The sequence below is a fragment of the Cherax quadricarinatus genome, chromosome 90, assembly GCF_038502225.1.
Source record: "Cherax quadricarinatus isolate ZL_2023a chromosome 90, ASM3850222v1, whole genome shotgun sequence".
In the NCBI taxonomy this organism is placed as follows: Eukaryota; Metazoa; Arthropoda; class Malacostraca; order Decapoda; family Parastacidae; genus Cherax; species Cherax quadricarinatus.
In genome coordinates this window covers 8,441,591-8,458,889 of record NC_091381.1, presented here as the reverse complement: position 1 = coordinate 8,458,889, position 17,299 = coordinate 8,441,591, and the positions used below count along the sequence as shown (strand labels likewise).

Below are 17,299 nucleotides of genomic sequence, written 5' to 3'. Positions count from 1 at the left end.
GAAAAGTCTTGGTCCCTTTACACTTACTGAGTTATGTCAGTGTGTTTATTACACTGCAAGAGATAACTCAATAAGTGAAAGTATTTCGCTTCGTCTGCCAAATCACTTGCTTTCATAGTGAGCAATTTCGCAGTGCAAATCTGGGATCAATCCCTCCAAAATTTTCAGAGTTTAAATTATGATATATATGTTTTCCCTTCACGCTACTAAGCACAATTGAAAATAAATTAGGCCTTCCCAATAATATAGGCATTTAACTGCATATATATGGGCAATGAACCTCTGCATATTTTCAAGATCTCTTATTTTTGACTTTCTTTTAGAGAATGTTAGAGTACAACAATGTTTTGGTCTAGAAAGAACAAATAACTTTAAGAGCAACATCGTTACAATGGCAGCTCTTGTTTTGAATGTTCTAGTTATTCATTAGATAATTTTGCTTACGGTTGTCATAGTAATTTTATGGTGATTCTGGAATGTTAGATTTTCTCAAATATAATTCCTAAGTCCCTGGCATTCATTTTCCGATCTATATAAGCTTCTGTTTCATGCTCGGGCTGTGGACACTCTCACCTCTAGCAGTATCTACAGGTATCCTGGAGTTTATCTGGAGAGAGTTCCGGGGGTCAACGCCCCCGCGGCCCGGTCTGTGACCAGGCCTCCTTAGGTCAGTGTCCCAGGATGCGACCCACACCAGTCGACTAACACCCAGGTACCCATTTTACTGATGGGGAACATAGACAACAGGTGGAAAGAAACACGTCCAATGTTTCTACTCTGGCTGGGAATCGAACCCAGGCCCTCACCGTGTGAAGCGAGAGCGTTAACCACCAGGCCACCAGAGCCCTGTAGGTAATAGCTGAAATTTATCCTCAATGTACATCACAGTGTGTACTGTAACCTCTGAGAGAGCTGGCTTATATTAGCTTTGAGATTTGCTGAGGCCTCAGTGAATGTTTTAATATTAGTTTAATATGTTTATTATGCACCCCATACCCATCCTGTGGGCGGTAGTCAAAAGATTACAAAGGTAATGACAGTGAATAACATACAAATTTAAGCATCGTCTGCGAAGGACGATATAGCGCTATGATTTGTCTCCGTCGGATGTGAGAATGATAATAATCAGGGCGAGTACTGTGCCTTGAGGAACACAGCTGTTCATAATTATAGCCTTTAATTTATTTTATTATTATTATTATTCTCTGGCTATTCCCTTTTCCCTCATTTTGCGTGTTATTACATCATAATCACAACAACGGAGTGTTCTTACACAGTCTGTCTGATCCACATCTGCACTGGGATTGTCTTCCAGTGCGTCAAAGAATTTGCCCTGGGATGAACAATTATTGGGAATTCATGGCTAAGTAGAGCTTTACTGCCACCTGTGTGGAGTAGAGCTTTACTGCCACCTGTGTGGGGTAGAGCTTTACTGCCACCTGTGTGGAGTAGAGCTTTATTGCCACCTGTGTAGAGTAGAACTTTACTGCCACCTGTGTTGAGTAGAGCTTTACTGCCACCTGTGTAGAGCAGAGCTTTACTGCCACCTGTGTGGAGTAGAGCTTTACTGCCACCTGTGTAGAGTAGAACTTTACTGCCACCTGTGTTGAGTAGAGCTTTACTGCCACCTGTGTGGAGCAGAGCTTTACTGCCACCTGTGTGGAGTAGAGCTTTACTGCCACCTGTGTAGAGTAGAACTTTACTGCCACCTGTGTAGAGTAGAGCTTTACTGCCACCTGTGTAGAGTAGAGCTTTACTGCCACCTGTGTAGAGTAGAGCTTTACTGCCACCTGTGTAGAGTAGAGCTTTACTGCCACCTGTGTAGAGTAGAACTTTACTGCCACCTGTGTTGAGTAGAGCTTTACTGCCACCTGTGTGGAGCAGAGCTTTACCGCCACCTGTGTGGAGTAGAACTTTACTGCCACCTGTGTAGAGTAGAGCTTTACTGCCACCTGTGTAGAGTAGAGCTTTACTGCCACCTGTGTGGAGCAGAGCTTAACTGCCACCTGTGTGGAGCAGAGCTTTATTCCCACCTGTGTGGAGAAGAGCTTTACTGCCACCTGTGTAGAGTAGAACTTTACTGCCACCTGTGTAGAGTAGAGCTTTACTGCCACCTGTGTAGAGCAGAGCTTTATTCCCACCTGTGTAGAGTAGAGCTTTACTGCCACCTGTGTAGAGTAGAGCTTTACTGCCACCTGTGTGGAGTAGAGCTTTACTGCCACCTGTGTGGAGTAGAGCTTTATTGCCACCTGTGTGGAGTAGAGCTTTATTGCCATCTGTGTGGAGTAGAGCTTTACTGCCACCTGTGTGGAGTAGAGCTTTACTGCCACCTGTGTGAAGCAGAGCTTTATTGCCACCTGTGTGAAGTAGAGCTTTATTGCCACCTGTGTGGAGTAGAGCTTTACTGCCACCTGTGTGGAGTAGAGCTTTACTGCCACCTGTGTGGAGTAGAGCTTTACTGCCACCTGTGTGGAGTAGAGCTTTACTGCCACCTGTGTGGAGTAGAGCTTTACTGCCACCTGTGTGGAGTAGAGCTTTACTGCCACCTGTGTGGAGTAGAGCTTTACTGCCACCTGTGTGGAGTAGAGCTTTATTGCCACCTGTGTGGAGTAGAGCTTTACTGCCACCTGTGTGGAGCAGAGCTTTACTGCCACCTGTGTGGAGTAGAGCTTTACCAGTGGCTGTGTCCTGACGCTCTTCATAGGATATTTAACAAATGATTCACATTATCTGGAGAGTTTATCTGGAGAGAGTTCCGGGGGTCAACGCCCCAGCGGCCCGGTCTGTGACCAGGCCTCCTTAGGTCAGTGTCCCAGGATGCGACCCACACCAGTCGACTAACACCCAGGTACCCATTTTACTGATGGGGAACATAGACAACAGGTGGAAAGAAACACGTCCAATGTTTCTACTCTGGCTGGGAATCGAACCCAGGCCCTCACCGTGTGAAGCGAGAGCGTTAACCACCAGGCCACCAGAGCCCCACATTAATATTTTTTTTTTTTTTGCAAATTTATGTCAGTGTGGCTTTCATGAGATTGATTCTATAGATATTAATGGTTTCTTCAAATTCGACTGGGATATTTGAACTTAATTTGAGTCCATGTTAAAAATTTTGGAGTCGACTGCAGTGTTCTGATCCTAATTCATAAAAATTTATTGTTAATCATTAGTTCACATTAATAGCTTACAGAATACAATGCAGTTATTAGTATCCTTCAGTGCAACTTGCGTCTCCTCCAAACAAAGGTTAGTTATTAGATGGGGCTTTTGTGCTCTAGTTGGTAGCCCTGCCCGTCAACCAGGTGGTAGCCCTGCCCGTCTACCAGGTGGTAGCCCTGCCCGTCTACCAGGTGGTAGCCCTGCCCGTCTACCAGGTGGTAACCTTGCCCTTCTAGCAGGTGGTAGCCCTTCTCGTCTAGCAGGTGGTAGCCCTGTCCGTCTAGCAGGTGGTGGTAGCCCTGTCCGTCTAGCAGGTGGTATCCCTGCCCATCTAGCAGGTGGTAGCCCTACCCGTCTAGCAGGTGGTAGCCTTGCCCATCTAGCAGGTGGTAGCCCTGCCCATCTAGCAGGTGGTATCCCTGCCCATCTAGCAGGTGGTATCCCTGCCCATATAGCAGGTGGTATCCCTGCCCATCTAGCAGGTGGTAGCCCTACCCGTCTAGCAGGTGGTAGCCCTGCCCATCTAGCAGGTGGTATCCCTGCCCATCTAGCAGGTGGTATCCCTGCCCATATAGCAGGTGGTATCCCTGCCCATCTAGCAGGTGGTAGCCCTACCCGTCTAGCAGGTGGTAGCCTTGCCCATCTAGCAGGTGGTAGCCCTGCCCATCTAGCAGGTGGTAGCCCTACCCGTCTAGCAGGTGGTAGCCCTGCGCATCTAGCAGGTGGTAGCCCTGCCCATCTAGCAGGTGGTAGCCTTGCCCATCTAGCAGGTGGTATCCCTGCCCATCTAGCAGGTGGTAGCCCTACCCGTCTAGCAGGTGGTATCCCTGCCCATTTAGTAGGTGGTATCCCTGTTCATCTAGCAGGTGGTAGCCCTGCCCATCTAGCAGGTGGTAGCCCTACCCGTCTAGCAGGTGCCCATCTAGCAGGTGGTAGGTCTACCCGTCTAGCAGGTGGTAGCCCTGCCCATCTAGCAGGTGGTAGCCCTGCCCATCTAGCAGGTGGTAGCCCTACCCGTCTAGCAGGTGGTAGCCCTGTCCATCTAGCAGGTGGTAGCCCTACCCGTCTAGCAGGTGGTAACCCTGGCCATCTAGCAGGTAGTAGCCCTGCCCATCTAGCAGGTGGTAGCCCTGCCCATCTAGCAGGTGGAGCCCTATAGCAGGTTTCTCTACAGGTGGTAGCCCTACCCGTCTAGCAGGTGGTAACCCTGGCCATCTAGCAGTCCCACTTTTTGATCTCACAATATTTCTTACGTGTGTGGGGTAACATGTTGCGTCATGTTGATCACAGAGATTGACACAGCTCTCTAAGTCTACTTACGGCATTCCTTCTTTTAATACCTGAAGGATACCTGAATTATGTTTTTTTTTTGGGGGGGGGTTAGTGCCCCCGCGACCTGGTCCCACACCAAGCCTTCTGGTGGATTAAAGCCTGATCAGTCAGGCTGTTACTGTTAGCTGCACTCGGTCCAGTACATGAACTACAGTTTGCTGTAGGCACTGTTCTGGCACCTCTGCTGTTTCTTATCCTCATAGCATAGATAAAAACACTCATCTCATTTTTGTATCATCCTTTGCATATGACACTAAAATAAGAAAGTAAGTCACTACGGTAGAGTACACTGAAAAATTACAGGAAGACATAAACAGGGTTTTCCAGTGGGCAACAATAGTGGAGAACAACATGACGTTCAAGGTAAGTTCCAGCTGCTTAGGTATAGAAAGAGTGAAGAACTCAAAAGGAACACTGTCTACAAAACTCAAGAGGGTCACCAAACAGAACGAAAGGAACACTTAAAAGACTTGGGAATAATTATGTCAGCTGACCTTTCTTTTAAAGACCATAACAAAACAAACATCACGACAGCCAGGAAGATGACTGGGTGGGTATTGAGAACTTTCAAAACAAGGGAAATAATGCCAAATCGCTAGTGCTCCCTCATTTAGAATATTGCTCATTGTTGACGGCCCCATTCAAAGCAGGAGAAATATCAGAGCTGGAACAAGTACAAAGATTGTTTATGGCTCACATTGAGCCAGTAAAGCCCCTAAATTACTGGGAACGCCTTCAAGTCTTGAACATGTACTCATTGGAGAGGAGGAGAGAAAGATACATGATAATATACACCTGGAAAGTATTCGAGGGCCTGGTCCCAAATCTGCACACTGTCACAACAACATACTGTAGTGAGAGATATGGGTGCGGTGGGGATACTAAGGGAACACTATATCAATATTCGGGGTCCCAGACTATTCAACATCTTACCAGAAGATATCAGAAACACGGCTGGAACAAGTGTTGAAGCCTTCAAGAGGAAATTGGATAAGTATTTTCATCAGGTGCAAGATCAACCAGGCTGTGATGGATATGTGAGGCAGCGGGTCTCGAGCAGCAATAGCTTGGTTGACCAGGCAAGCACCAGACGAGTCTGGCCCATGGCCGGGCTCCGAGAGTAGTGAAACTCTCGAAACTCTTCATAGGTATATATCAAAGGCATGCATCCAAGACCCTGATATAAATAATGAACCAGTAGTTGCGAGGGACAGGAGTGACCTGCTCTTACATAATGTTGTCCAGAGTTGTGCAGTTGTTGTATACCTTTGATGAGTTCCGAGAGTCTGTCTACTTCTGGAGCCCGTCCATGGGCCAGGCTTGTCTGGTGGCAGCCTGATGAACCAGGCTGTTGTTGTTAGAGGCCCGCTGCCCCATTACAGCCTGGTTGATCCGGCACCTGGGGAAGATGCTTGTCCAGTTTCATTTTGAAGACTTCTATACTTATCCCATCGGCGTTTCTGATATCTTTCGATAAGATGATAAATAGTCTAGGGCCACGAATGATTTTTATAGTGTGGGACGTCAATGTTATCAGTCTATACTTCTTTGCTATTGTTGTACTGCCATCTTTGTGGGGTATGGATATATATCCTTTGTTGTGTGGGAGGTCAATGTTATCAGTCTATACTTCTTTGCTATTGTTGTACTGCCATCTCTGTTTTTAACAGCTGTGGGCTGACCTCCCTTGTCTTGGTTCTCTCTCAAGGTACCGCGAGAGGGTTTTCTTGCAGTTCTTGAGCACATTGACAAAAAAAGAAACCGCTTTAATGTATTGTAATTTCAATCATTACTATGTTATTGTTGTGACCAGTTTCGAGGATCTTCATCTCACGAGACCTTTCACAGGTATATTATAGACATCAGCGCTAACTTCTGCCGTGGTGGCAGTCCCTGGCAGAATCTTACGTTGTCAACTGATTCTTCCGGTGCCAGATCAGACTATAATTGCAATGCGGGCTGTCGACTGCCAGCAGCAACAGTCTCCTTGAACAATCAGGTAGCCTGACATCAGTACTGGTCAGAAACATACCATAGACACCGTCGCAAACTGTGTCTGTGCTTCAAATTTCCACTCACTTATTCTCTCTCTCTCTCTCTCTCTCTCTCTCTCTCTCTCTCTCTCTCTCTCTCTCTCTCTCTCTCTCTCTCTCTCTCTCTCTCTCTCTCTATCTATCTATCTATCTATCTATCTATCTATCTATATATCTTTTTTTTTCAATCGATATATCTGTCTGTCTGCTGAATTTACCCCTCACATCATCACAGTGTTCCATAACATGATGTCATGCCTCTCAGAAAAAAGCTATACACGTTAAACACCAGCGGCGTTATTTTTTTCAAGTATCTTTTCTCTTCTCTTTTGACTTCACCCTCTTCGTCAGATTTATGTTACTGTCGATTTGTTCGTTAATTCAATACTAATATCCGAGTGTTTACAAACACGGAGGACATAAATTTGAGTATGATTGCATCTCAGGTTTATGTGGCCATGGATGCCAGGAGGGGGTTCGATGCGCATTTGTTACTAACGAGGAATTTATGTGTACAAAAGTCATGTTGCATATGTCCGCCTTGCATTATCAATGGACACTTTCATTATTCATAACTAAATACGAAACAAGGTATAAAGTTGAAGGGTGATACAACCAGCATGTTGGTGGAGCCTCTATAGACGTCTATAAACGTCTATAAATGTCTATAAACAGTTTTTAAACAGACGTAAATCATCATTAGGTATCCTGGCTTGGCACTTTAAAAGTCGTTACCTGAATTATTTTTTCATCCCTAAGGTGTTCGTATGTAACTTGAAAACGCCTCGACCTATCGGCTTCAAACTTTCAACGCTGTTTTGCTGTAACTGGGGTAATGTTTATTTATATTTTGGCGTGATAGTGATTTCGTGTATAGGGCAAGGAGGAATAACATCTTGTAGGAGTGAGGAAGAGCCAGTTGTGAGTGTGGGGGAAGTTCGTGAGGCAGTAGGTAAAATGAAAGGGGGTAAGGCAGCCGGGATTGATGGGATAAAGATAGAAATGTTAAAAGCAGGTGGGGATATAGTTTTGGAGTGGTTGGTGCAATTATTTAATAAATGTATGGAAGAGGGTAAGGTACCTAGGGATTGGCAGAGAGCATGCATAGTTCCTTTGTATAAAGGCAAAGGGGATAAAAGAGAGTGCAAAAATTATAGGGGGATAAGTCTGTTGAGTGTACCTGGTAAAGTGTATGGTAGAGTTATAATTGAAAGAATTAAGAGTAAGACGGAGAATAGGATAGCAGATGAACAAGGAGGCTTTAGGAAAGGTAGGGGGTGTGTGGACCAGGTGTTTACAGTGAAACATATAAGTGAACAGTATTTAGATAAGGCTAAAGATGTCTTTGTGGCATTTATGGATTTGGAAAAGGCGTATGACAGGGTAGATAGGGGGGCAATGTGGCAGATGTTGCAAGTGTATGGTGTAGGAGGTAGGTTACTGAAAGCAGTGAAGAGTTTTTACGAAGATAGTGAGGCTCAAGTTAGAGTATGTAGGAAAGAGGGAAATTTTTTCCCAGTAAAAGTAGGCCTTAGACAAGGATGTGTGATGTCACCGTGGTTGTTTAATATATTTATAGATGGGGTTGTAAGAGAAGTAAATGCGAGGGTCTTGGCAAGAGGCGTGGAGTTAAAAGATAAAGAATCACACACAAAGTGGGAGTTGTCACAGCTGCTCTTTGCTGATGACACTGTGCTCTTGGGAGATTCTGAAGAGAAGTTGCAGAGATTGGTGGATGAATTTGGTAGGGTGTGCAAAAGAAGAAAATTAAAGGTGAATACAGGAAAGAGTAAGGTTATGAGGATAACAAAAAGATTAGGTGATGAAAGATTGAATATCAGATTGGAGGGAGAGAGTATGGAGGATGTGAACGTATTCAGATATTTGGGAGTGGACGTGTCAGCGGATGGGTCTATGAAAGATGAGGTGAATCATAGAATTGATGAGGGAAAAAGAGTGAGTGGTGCACTTAGGAGTCTGTGGAGACAAAGAACTTTGTCCTTGGAGGCAAAGAGGGGAATGTATGAGAGTATAGTTTTACCAACGCTCTTATATGGGTGTGAAGCGTGGGTGATGAATGTTGCAGCGAGGAGAAGGCTGGAGGCAGTGGAGATGTCATGTCTGAGGGCAATGTGTGGTGTGAATATAATGCAGAGAATTCGTAGTTTGGAAGTTAGGAGGAGGTGCGGGATTACCAAAACTGTTGTCCAGAGGGCTGAGGAAGGGTTGTTGAGGTGGTTCGGACATGTAGAGAGAATGGAGCGAAACAGAATGACTTCAAGAGTGTATCAGTCTGTAGTGGAAGGAAGGCGGGGTAGGGGTCGGCCTAGGAAGGGTTGGAGGGAGGGGGTAAAGGAGGTTTTGTGTGCGAGGGGCTTGGACTTGAGTCCTGGAGATGGGAAGTACAGTGCCTGCACTCTGAAGGAGGGGTGTTAATGTTGCAGTTTAAAAACTGTAGTGTAAAGCACCCTTCTGGCAAGACAGTGATGGAGTGAATGATGGTGAAAGTTTTTCTTTTTCGGGCCACCCTGCCTTGGTGGGAATCGGCCGGTGTGATAATAAATAAAATAATTTTGCTTATGTCTTGCTCATCAACTATAATGTCTCATTCTGGAATTAATGAACGAGACACCTGTGCAACATTTGCATATCGTTATTCCAGAACAAAGTAACCGAAATACTGCACAAATATCCCACTGATCAACCTGTCGGTTTTATGAACCATTTATTGAAATTCCCGGAACATTTTTTTGCCTGCGATTAGCTTAAGAAAACCCCTTCTGGTAGACTACAAATTTTTAACACAGGAGTAACCTTCTTAGGAGAAGATTAGGATTGTTATGGAGTGTCTATTTGTATCACTGACTTTCGGCTGAGTAAATATTAATTTGTCAATAATAAAAGAGTTTGGTGAGTCTTAGGTGGAAGGTCCACACTATGTAAGTCCTGGAGGTCTGGGCGTTGACCTCAACTACCATCAACATATGAGAAGTTTTTAAATATTTTTCTGTGGTGCCATTAAGAAATGTCTGAAAAGAATAAATAAGGCACAGTACTGTGACTGGAACAATACACATATAGCCCTTAGTGTTTGTGTGTGATTAATGGTGCAAATCGGACCGATACGTCGTCATACGTTTCTCCTGCGTGCGAGTTATTTACGTAAGAAACGTCTGTTACTGATTACTTGGATCATTGCCTCTGTGTCTCGGTTTCAAACCAGACCTCCTAAAATATGAAGGAAATGTGGCAGTAATAACAACTATTAAGAAACACTCATACCAAAAACAAAGATTAGTTTATACTAGTGTAAATAACTGCTTGAGAGATTTACCTGCCTTCTTGCATGTTTACGAGACAGGAAGAAAATGGCAACGAGCCTTCCAAGGAGCCAAACATTTACCAGGCTTCCACTTGGCATTCATACGAGATTAGAGTTGCCTGTCCTCTTACGTGTTCATGAGACAAACGATATTCACAGCAATCCAGAAAAATAAAAATAAAAATTTTCTTTAAAAAATCTCTACTTTTTTGTTTAATTTTGCACCAAAACTGAACTAACAACCTGAAGTATATGTCGTAGAATTTACATATTGTAGATCAAAGGTCGAACTTCAGTTAGAATAATTTGTATTATTTCAGTAACCAAGCAGGTAAATTCTGGCAATGAGCAAGACTTACATCCATTTTGAAGAGGCATTTAACAAATGTGACAGTGGAATGATTACTTATTAAACGAGACCACATAAACACAAGACAGCCAGCTGGAAGACCATTTACTGCCGCACTGAGTCAATAACACATCTAAACTTCTGGTAGCGCTGACAGCGGCTGGAGTTACTCCTTATATTATATACATGTAGCCACTTTCTTGGAGTTTTCTTATCCCTTCAGCCATAACCCAGGCTTGTCTGGTGTTGGCCAGGTCAACTAGGCTTTTGCTGTTGGCGGTCCACTGACCCATAAATCCATCACAGGCTGGTGGGTTTGGTACTTGGCAGAGTCTGGTTGAGTTTATTCTTGAAGACTTCTACACTTGTCCCAGCAGTGTTTCTAATATATATTTTCGGGTAGAGTGTTGAATAATCTGGGCCACTGATATTGATACAGTGTTCTCCTATTGTGCCCACAGCGTCCCATTCCCCTACACTGGGTCAAGAACTGGGTCGTCGGGGAGGGGAGGTTGACCCCCGGAACACCCGCCAGGTAGGTAGGTAGGTAGACCTTACAGCTAGGTAGACCTTACACTCTTGCAACGGCTAGGTATCTTTATTGTGAAACATTCCGCCCACACAGCAGGCTTCTTCAGTCGAATCGGTCCATCACCCTGGAAGACATAGTTTTGAGGTGGTCAGTCCCTCAGCCTGGAGAAGAGTTCTGCTCCACAGTCTGGAACAATGTGAATGGAGACTTAAATACTGTCAAAGGTGAGGCGCGGGAAATCTTGAGGAAAGGACAGGCAAAGTTCACAGGATATCAGAAAAATTTATCAGTGCAGGTGTAAAGTTTTCAAAGGAAATTGAACATGTACCTTCGACAGATGCCAGATCAACCAGGCTGTGATGGATATGTGGACTAGCGGGCCGCCAGCAGTAGCAGCCTGGTGGATACCTGGAGGTTACCTGGAGGTTATTCCGGGGATCAACGTCCCCGCGGCCCGGTCCATGACCAGGCCTCCCGGTGGATCAGGGCCTGTTCAACCAGGCTGTTACTGCTGGCCGCACGCAGTCCAACGTAGGAGCCACAGCCCGGCTGATCCGGCACTGACTTTAGGTATCTGTCCAGCTCTCTCTTGAAGTCAGCCAGGGTCTTATTTTCAATTCCCCTAATGCTTGATGGGAGGCTGTTGAACAGTCTTGGGCCCAGAATTAACAGCCTGGAAATAAATGGTATAAAATACCGACACACTGGAAATATAAACACATAAACAGGATCACATTATACTGCTTATGTGTTTATATTTCCATTAACAGCCTTGCTGATCAAGAAACCTAGCGGAAGGTCCGGCCTGGCACCGGTGTGTGGGAGGCAGTGACCTCCAAATCCATCTTCTGGTAATCTCAGTGTTTCTCGAGCACAGTGTTGCAGGTGTCATGGCAGATGCGCTTCTTTCATATATTGTCTGAGATGTAATTTATATTAAGGTGATAATATGTGACCACCAAACAAATGTAGAGGTCAACTACAGCAGGTTAAATAATACGAGACTGAATCACGATTGCCCTTAAGTCTCATAGGAATTAACAAAATAATGATGATAATAATAATAATAATTATAATTTTAAGACAGTTGCAAATAATGGACTTGAAGCTGGATATTTCAGTCTGTCCTGGATCATTATTTAGTATCAACGGAGGCTCCTTTGATGATGATGATGATGATGATGATGATGATGATGATGATGATGATGGGCGCTTGATAAAAAGTCCTCTTCCTTGGATTGAACATTCTTACCTCCCATTCCCCTGTGGTTTAGCATTTTCCCGTAAACATAATAATAAAGTAATATTTAAAATAATAATAATAATAATAATAATAATAATTATTATTATGATATTAATACTCCGTGTGTCGTACTCACCTGTTTGTACTCACCTATTTGTGGTTGCAGGGGTCGAGTCATAGCTCCTGGCCCCGCCTCTTCACTGATTGCTACTAGGTCCTCTCTCTCCCTGCTCCATGAGCTTTATCATACCTCGCCTTAAAACTATGTATGGTTCCCGCCTCCACTACGTCACTTTCTAGGCTATTCCACGACCTGACTGCTCTGTGACTGAAGAAATACTTCCTAACATTCCTTTGATTCATCTGAGTCTTCAACTTCCAATTGTGACCTCTTGTGTCTGTGTCCCATCTCTGGAACATCCCGTCTTTGTCCACCTTGTCTATTCCGCGCAGTATTTTATATGTCGTTATCATGTCTCCCCTCACCCTCCTGTCCTCCAGTGTCGTCAGGCCGATTTCCCCCAACCTTTCTTAGTAGGACAATCCCCTTAGCTCTGGGACTAGTCTTGTTGCAAACCTTTGCACTTTCTCTAATTTCTTGACGTGCTTGACTAGGTGTGGATTCCAAACTGGTGCTGCATACTCCAGTATGGGCCTGACGTAAATGGTATACAGAGTCTTGAACGATTCCTTACTGAGGTATCAGAATGCTATCCGTAGGTTTGCCAGACGCCCGTATGCTGCAGCAGTTATCTGATTGATGTGCGCCTCAGGAGATATGCTCGGTATTATACTTACCCCCAGATCTTTTTTCTTGAATGAGGTTTGCAGTCTTTGGCCATCTAGAGTATATTGTGTCTGCGGTCTTCTTTGCCCTTCCTCAATCTTCATGACTTTGCATTTGACGGGGTTAAACTCAAGGAGCCAGTTGCTGGACCAGGTTTGTAGCCAGTCCAGGTCTCTTTGTAGTCCTGCCTGATCCTCGTCCGATTTGATTCTTCTCATTAAATTCACATCATCTGCAAACAAGGTCACTTCTGAGTCTATCCCTTCCATTATGTCATTCACATATACCAAAAACAGCACAGGTCCTAGGACTGACCCCTGTGGAACTCCGCTTGTCACAGGCGCCCACTCTGACACCTCGTCACGTACCATGACATGTTGTTGCCTCCCGGTCAGGTATTCTCTGATCCATTGCAGTGCCTTTCCTGTTATGTTATGTGTCGTGTGTTGTGTCGTGTCGTGTGTTGTGTCGTGTCGTGTGTTGTGTCGTGTCGTGTGTTGTGTCGTGTCGTGTGTTGTGTCGTGTCGTGTGTTGTGTCGTGTCGTGTGTTGTGTCGTGTCGTGTGTGTCGTGCGTGTCGTGTGTGTCGTGCGTGTCGTGTGTGTCGTGCGTGTCGTGTGTGTTGTGTCGCGTGAGCTCTGGACAATTAGCGATGTCCTGCCAGTCACTGAGGCAACAAACGCTGGGAATATATGAGTTACCTCTTAGTGAATGTCTACACATTCCTCTAAACACATCAAAGGAATAAGAACATCAGAACATAAGAAAGAAGTAACACCGCAGATGGCCTACTGGTCCATGTTAGGCACGCCCAAGTCACCAATTGGCCCAAACTACTGGTCGAAGCTAGTCAGGTCCAAGTCACATCCACCACACCCACTCATGTATTTATCTAACCTATTTTAAAACTATTCAAGGTTTTAGCTTCAATGCCCGTACTCGGGAGTTTGTTCCACTCATCCACAACTCTATTATCAAACCAGTGCTTTCCTATATCCTTCCTGAATCTGAATTTTTCCGGCTTGAAACCACTGCTGCAAGTCCTGTCTTGGTTAGATACTTTTAGCACGTTATTTACATCCACTACATTTATTCCTGTTTTTTATTTATACACTCTACCATATCCCCATTCCCTCTAATTCTATGCCTTTCTAGAGAGTGCAGATTCAGGGACCTCAGTCTATCCTCATAGGAAAGATTTCTGATTCATGGGATAAATTTTGTTATCATTCTTCGTGAGTTTTCCCGAACATTTATATCCATTCCGTAATACGGTGACCAGAACTGTGCAGCATAATCCAGATGAGGCCTAACCAAAGATATATAGAGTTGAAGAATAACCTGAGGACTCCTGTTATTTACACCTCTTGATACGAAGCCATGAATTCCATTCACATTATTGTGAACACTTATGCACTATTGTCCTGGCTTTAGATTACTGCTAACCAGAACTCCTAATTCTTTTTCGCAATCAGTAATATTGAGATCTACATTATTTAGTTTATATGTGGTATAGTTATTTTCCTTTCCAATGTTTAGAACTTTGCATTTGTCTGTATTAAACTACATCTGCCACCTCTCTGGCCACTATATCAGTCTATTCAAATCTTCCTGGAGCATTCTGACGTCCTCATCAGAATTAATTTGACAGCCTATTTTGGTGTCATCAGCAAACTTGCTTAGGTCGCTATTTATTCCCTCCTTTATGTCGTTTATGTGAATTGTAAACAACAAAGGGCCCAACACTGTCTCCTGTGGAAGACCACTTGTAATGTTCCCCCATTCTGATTTTTCCCCATTTATGCAAACTCTCTATTGCCCATCTATCTAGGAAAAAATTTCTCCTATTCTGCGTGCCTTAATTTTTCTCAATAGTCTCTAATCTAGAACTCTATCAAAAGCCTTACTGAAGTCCATGTACAGTGGAACCTCTGCTTACGAGTTTAATCTGTTATGTAACCTAGCTGTTAACCCGATCTACTCTACTCTTATGCTGAGTCAATTTTCCTCATTTAAATTAACTGAAATGCCATTAATCCGTTCAAGCGGAATTCCTGTCTCACCGTTGACTCAACGACCAACCGTCTCTGCCTGAGTCACTGTCTATTCATATTGCGCTGAACTGGCATTATTCAAAGACCCTCTCACTGGGTACTGTGGGCGGCCAGTCAGTCAGTGTTACGAGTGTGAGCAAGGAGGCAAGGTAACGGCTGCGGGCTCTGCAAAAATAATGGTACACAGTCTGCGAAAAAATTAGAGGAATGAGACACTGCTGGCATACGAAAAAAGGACGCACATAGAAATAAATGGATAATTTAGCATACTGGGGTGAATATCACTGCATGAAATACAATCACAATTACTGGAGAATACAACGCTGAAAGAATACAATAAAAAAAAATGAATCACTTCACACAGAGTGACTGACTGGTACACTACACAGTAATACTTACTACAGACGAGTAGCATAAGAAAAAACACAGAATAAAAAAAATATAAGATAAGTGAAAACACTGAAAAATATTGTAAAAAATAATGAGTTAAAGAAACACAATGAGTCTACACTGAAAACACAAGGTTTAGAGTACACAAGAAATTTACTATAAATGTCTCACACACGCAAATGTCTTTAAATGCAAGAAAAATGTCTCAAGAAAATTATCACTGAAGTCTGGAGTAGTAGACGGGCGGTGAGGGGTGATGAGGAGAAGGGTGTAGGTTGGCCTGCGCGGTGAGGGCTGACGTCACCTACACTCACTGTTGTCGGAAGAATGCGCGTTCTCGGGGAACTCTCATAATTGGGTTTTATCGTTGGCGCCAGCTACAATCTCTTGACCAATTATGTGAGCCAAAACAGTACTAGGACCCGGTACAAGGGTACAAACAACCACAGGTAGATGAGGTGTCTAGTGGTGGGTGGCTGGTGGTGGTTGTGGATAGTGGTGGGAGAGAGTGGTGGGGGGGACTCTTGCTGGGGCTGCCGCGCACCCCACTCTACCCACAAAGGTGGCTTGCTAACCCACTCTATGCCACAGGAATGGTGAAAACCACTCTTAGCATCCAACAGGGAGCACAAAGCGAGATAGACAATACTTCAGAGGAACTTGGCTTACTTCTTACTGCGTGGCTTACTTCTCTCTCTCAGCTGGGTTAGAAGCTGGGTTGGCTGACTGGCTTACCCCACGAGAATGGCTGACTGGAAGACGTGTAACGATGCACAAAGCACGGAGGAGCAGTTGGATGACAGGAGACATGCTGGATGATAGGCTGACTGGCGTTCACTTCCACAGTCTGGCTTACTGACTGGCTTAATTGCAAAATCCGGGTCAACCCCTCGGAGATTGAAGCAATTAGCACACGAACTAAGCCAGGAAGCTTGAAACGGCTGCAACAGGCTTGCAGGCTGGAGGTGGTGAGTGAGGGTAGTGGCTGGTGGTGGGTGGTTCACTTTTGACCCTGCCGCTACTCACAAAACAGCCTTTTAACGTCTTGAATTACCCTTAAAAACGTAAATCCACGCTCCACACCGCTGTCACCATTTATCATGTGGGAGTTCGACACGTGGATTAGGTAAGAAATACTCACGTAGGCTGTTATTACTACGTATAATTACAGATATGTGGAGAGAGCCCGCAGCCGTTACCTTGCCTCCTTGCTCACACTCGTAACACTCACTGACCGGCCGCCCACAGTACCCAGTGAGAGGGTCTTTGAATAATGCCAGTTCAGCGCAATATGAATAGACAGTGACTCAGGCAGAGACGGTTGGTCGTTGAGTCAACGGTACACTGGTTACTGGTAACTGGTTACTACTACTGAGATTATGCTGAGTCAATTTTCCTCATTTAAATTAACTGAAATGCCATTAATCCGTTCAAGCGGAATTCCTGCTCTCAGGAGGCAGGACAAAATATTTCAATATCCTCTTTTTCTTCTCAGCACTGTCCTTTGCATTTACTTTCTTAGGACCCATGGTTAGAAAAAGAAATTTGGCAAAATAACTGCATAAAACATAAGCAAAACACGAGAGAAATCCCTCCACCGTGAGGTAAGCAGTGCACTGGCGATGGTGTTGTTGTTGTGGTATTACTGTGCCACCTAGTGGTGGCGTTCTGAAGCTCACTTGTTATTATAGTATTATTATAATTATTATTATAGTATTATTATATTATTATATGCATTATTATTATATTATTATTATTATTATTATTATTATTATAATGGGAAAGTGCTAAATCCATAGGAGTGTACAGTTCCTGTGGGGGGAGGGGACGGAAGGTATTCAGGCTTAATTTAGGAAACTGGAGCACAGATGCAATTCCTTAGATCAAGAGCCCCTCACCAGCATCAAGGAACCTCCCTTGAGGGAAAAGCTCGCATTTTGGCTCATATCTAGGAGCATAAAATCGATGAGCTCGTATCCTGAAAAACTCGCATGGTGGGGCGCTCATAAACAGAGGTTCCACTCTACACAATATCATTTTCATTATCATGATCTACCTCCTCAAATACCTTAGTAAAAAAAAAAAGGTTAGTAAAT

At 44.3% G+C, this 17,299-nt stretch overlaps 1 protein-coding gene across 2 annotated transcripts in view; it reads left to right on the top strand.

Moving 5' to 3' along the window:
* The window catches only part of LOC128693290 (uncharacterized), a 74,664-nt gene that overhangs the window by 36,893 nt on the left and 20,472 nt on the right, over window positions 1–17,299 (top strand). The gene's annotated exons all lie outside the window — the stretch shown is intronic.